The sequence below is a fragment of the Euwallacea fornicatus genome, chromosome 26 (genome assembly GCF_040115645.1).
Source record: "Euwallacea fornicatus isolate EFF26 chromosome 26, ASM4011564v1, whole genome shotgun sequence".
NCBI classification, from domain to species: Eukaryota; Metazoa; Arthropoda; class Insecta; order Coleoptera; family Curculionidae; genus Euwallacea; species Euwallacea fornicatus.
Genome location: NC_089566.1, coordinates 74,701 through 78,986, shown reverse-complemented (window position 1 = coordinate 78,986; position 4,286 = coordinate 74,701). Strand labels below are relative to the sequence as shown.

The window sequence follows — 4,286 nt, the reverse complement described above, 5'->3', positions numbered from 1 at the left end:
CAATTCTTCGATTTTTAAAGATTTTGTTTCATGCATTTTATTTTCAATTTTTTTAAATGTCTTCCTGCTTGGTGTATTCCTATTAGGATAGACAAGGGCATGCTCCCACTGGATTGAAAAATCAAAATTTGTTCTAAATAGTTTATTCCCCAGTTCTCCCAGTTCTTGAGTACCAAATTCGAGAACCTCCAGGCAGGGGCGTGCTGCCTTCTGAAGCCGTTTTTCACACATCTGGTACCCAATTTATAAAAATGCGACCGTTAGGCGGATACTTTTACGACGCATTTTTATTAGGATATATACGATACGCTTTCTTAACCTACCGTAAGGACATCCCAATTTTTAGTGCCGCAAAAGGGAATGAGCATATTTCCCCGCACTAAACGAACCTTTTACTTCTTGAGATGGTATGTTTATTGAACTATGCTGGGAAATAGGTTCTGCTGTACAGGGGCGTAGCTTAAGATCTAGAAATACGAATTAACCTACTTATTATCTAAATAGGGCCTATTTCTTAACCATGCTATGAATTCCGTTTGGCAATTATAGAAGAAACGCTCCCAGAAGAAGGAACTTCTGAGAGGCAATCGAACACCTCTTATAACCGCACCCCCCAGAAAATCGAAATTTGCGGAGGTAAAGGCAATAGGATAACGCGAAAAAAAATGGAAAGTTCGTTGGAATAAAGGAGTTATGGAAGATTCGGCACGTCACTGCGCCCCACGTCCTGTTGGGCAGAGTTTATTCGTTGGCGAGTGTTTTGAAGAGTGGCATAAATCCATGTTGACGTGTCCGAGCATTATTGCACAATTCTTCCATCATCCGAGAAAACAGGTCTGTTTCGTTTTAGTTGGCGCACCCTATATATTTGCTTGGACGAGTAAGAAGCCAAAGTTTGGATAATAATTGTAGTTGTTTTTTTTTCTATTATAGTTTGGTGAAACAGGTGCGTGGTTTGTTTGACTGGGGGAGGATGAGAGATAAGAATCTACCAAAGAGAATTGGGAACATGAGACTAGAAGAGAAAACAGGGAGGAAGGTGCCTATCGGAGCCCGTGCCCCTGGCTTCTAGCTGGAGGACTATATAGAAATGGAAGAAAACTGTAATGGTTCGGAAGGGAATCTGCAAGAGCTAGATCGTGGCTGTTGGAGAAACTCCAACATAAAGATCGCTCTCACGCAATGCTTTAACATCTGGGCAATAAATAACAATAGACGGAAAACAGAACCGTTTCTCATCTCGTCGCTTTAACAGCAACTTCTCTCCTATCTCCATTTCACAAGTTAGAATAAATCACTTTACCAACTTCTAACGCATCTCGTCGCAATAGAAATCTGTAGTTAATTATTTAATCGTCAATCAAACCCTGTATTCCAACTAGTCTGCGATTAAATTTAGTGCGATTCGTGTAACAGAGTTTCTGTACCTTCTCGAACTTTCGGACCCCCATTACTTCTTGACGGTGACCCGTCTGGTCCTTTGTCTCAAGTACAAAACACCGCCGACGTATTTGAATTTTTCTTTGAGTGCCTAGTGAGGCAGTCGCCACCGTTAGGCAAGAACTCGGGAAGCACCTGGGATAAACAGTGGCACTAATTAACACACGACATGTTTGTTTCTATTAGTTATATTCCAAATTTCAAGTAGTCAGCCCCTTTTCTCAGGCCAAGTTAGCATTAACAGAGTCCTTTCTTGACTGCCTCCCTGTCTAGTTACCAACAAGAACCATCGTCCCTTATCGAGTCCTTCTTGGAATCGGGCACTGGGGTGATTGTTTTATGGCCTCGACGTGGTCACATGTTTCTAGAGATTCCATTTCCAATGGTTAAAAATTGTGTGACTTCAACACAAAACAGTTCGTGTTTTCATTTATTACAATAGTGTTGACGTTCCGGAATCAACCGGACTATTGGAACTATTGCTACAAAATGAACAAAACCTAAATATACTTGTATACATATACAGGGTGACTCTAGATAAGTGGGACAAGCAAATGTCTTGAAATCGGAAAGATCTACAAAAAAATGTTCAAACAAAGTCTTCTTTATTTTCCGGGCCTCAACTTTTTATGTCAATTTGTTTTTTCCAAGGTCACCTTCACCTGTCCTTTGGGAAAAAAATGTTTCAGGACGTAACACTTTTTATCGTGTTTTGAATCGGTTCTTAGAAACAGACAATTTGGAGAGAAAGAAAAACGTGAAAACGCTCAACCACTTCATCTGAATGAGAATTATCAAATTGGCGTCTTAGGTGCAGTAGCCGCAAATTCTCACGTTCTCAAAGTACTGTTTGGCGTATTTTACATGCACATAAATTTCATGCATTCCACGTAAGTCTGCATCAAGAATTACATGGTGATGATTTCCGAAATCGAGTGACTTTTTGTACTTGGATACAAAGAAGACTCCATGAAAATGCGTTTTTTTTTTTCAAATGTACTATTTTCTGACGAATTCTGCTTCACAAACCACGGTGAAGTGACTCGCCACAACATGCATTATTAGTCGGTTGAGAATCCACGCCGGTTTCGTGAAGTGGAAAGTGTTGGATTCCCATCCTCATCGCCATGTTATTTATGGTTAAAAAATTTGCCACTCCTTCTCGAAGAAGTTAATTCAGGGCAAAGGTTGACAATGTGGATTCAACATGACGGTTGCCTCGCTCGTTATGCTAGAAATGTCAAAGAAGTTAACTGGCCAGCCCGATCGCCAGGTTTGACTTCAGCAGATTTTGTTTTGTGGGGTCATTTAAAACAAGTAGTTTATAATCGAGTACCAAATACTTCCAAAGACATGAAGATTCGAATTAAAAACGCATGTCGAAACATTACAACTGAAATGCTGAAAAATAAGAAGCAATCACTTCAAAACAGAATTGTTAAGTGCCTTGATCAGTAGGGGAACCATTTCAAACATCTGTTGGACTGAATTTTTTTATACTAAATTAAAATTCACTACAAAATTAATAAAAGTGTTAAAATAAATGATTAAAGTTTAATGAAATGTTTCTTATTTTGTACCTGTTATTATTATGAATTTCGTTAATTTTAGCACAAAATGTTTCAAGTAAAAACATTTTTACTGCCAACAAGGAATTCAAATCTCCAAAAAAAGTTGAGTGTTACATTTGAAAAAATGAAGTTGACCCCAAAGGACAGGTGAAGGAGGCCTTGGAAAATTTCTTGAAATCGGGAAGATCTACAAGAAAAATGTTCAAATGAAGTCTTCTTTATTTTTGGAGCCTCCTTGATAAAGAAGACAGTTGAAGTTGACCTCGAAAAAAACAAATTGACATAAAAAGTTGAGGCCCCAAAAATAAAGAAGACTTCGAACATTTTTATGTAGTTCTTCTCGATTTCAAGATATTTACTTGTCCCACTTATCTAGAATCACTCTGTATGTATGTAATTTCTTACCTAAACTGTAAAAATGTTTCCATTACTGCCACGAAGTTCTGCTTTTCTACCAGACTTGCAAATTGTAATGATACAGTCTCTTCTCCATGGTAGATGTAAAGCTCTACAATCAGTGTGTGTTCATCTTCGTCGTCCGATTCACCGTTATCAAACGTCGTTATATCGATGTCCTTTAGAAAGAAAAACCCTTTCCCATTTTCGTCTTCGAAATTCATAGTACCGCCCTGATATATTGTTACGATTACGTCTGCCATTTCGACAGCCCCTCTTTGGAATTTCACGACGTTGAAGCTCGACATTTTCTTCTTTACTAACTTAGCCTTCTGCCGTTCACGTTGGAAGTGACGAAAATCCATTATCAGTTTTTTCATATCCATTTTATCTAAAAAAAAACTACCTTCACTGGTTTTTATCACTGGTTTAATGTGTACGAACCTATTCCGAGTCCCTTCAGCCGTCCGTCGCTCTATCGGTTCTTCTGGTCCCAATAACAAGGCCAAAGACGCGCACGTTGCATGTATAAATAGTTGCCTACGTTGCGTGCACGATCGTACATATAATTATATGGTGCCTTTATAAATGTTTGTCCGCCACGTGATCTACAATCTAGACAACCAAACATACAACGGATGGTAACTTGTTCAGTTGCTAATGTCGGGCCTATAGGAGTTTATATGTACCGAGGAGATGTAGGAGTAACACAACGTGTAATCGGTGCTAACGGGGTAATGTATAATTCCGTTACTAGTCGTGCTCGTGGAAAAGAGTCAGTATCCAAACCTGACGAAGAAAGTGACCTTGGGTACTGAGTACCCGTTTGTACTACTTAACTATTTTGTTTTCACTTCTACCATTGCTACTCTAATTATT

General features: G+C 38.9%; 1 long non-coding RNA gene across 1 annotated transcript; it reads right to left on the bottom strand.

Moving 5' to 3' along the window:
* Nucleotides 1-1,612: 1,612 nt before the first annotated feature.
* LOC136347055 (uncharacterized) lies at nt 1,613-4,010 on the bottom strand. Its single transcript, XR_010733419.1, has 3 exons — nt 3,852-4,010; nt 3,417-3,798; nt 1,613-1,922 (listed from the first exon to the last, which is right to left on the bottom strand). It is a non-coding gene; the product is annotated as an uncharacterized lncRNA (long non-coding RNA).
* Nucleotides 4,011-4,286: the final 276 nt, after the last annotated feature.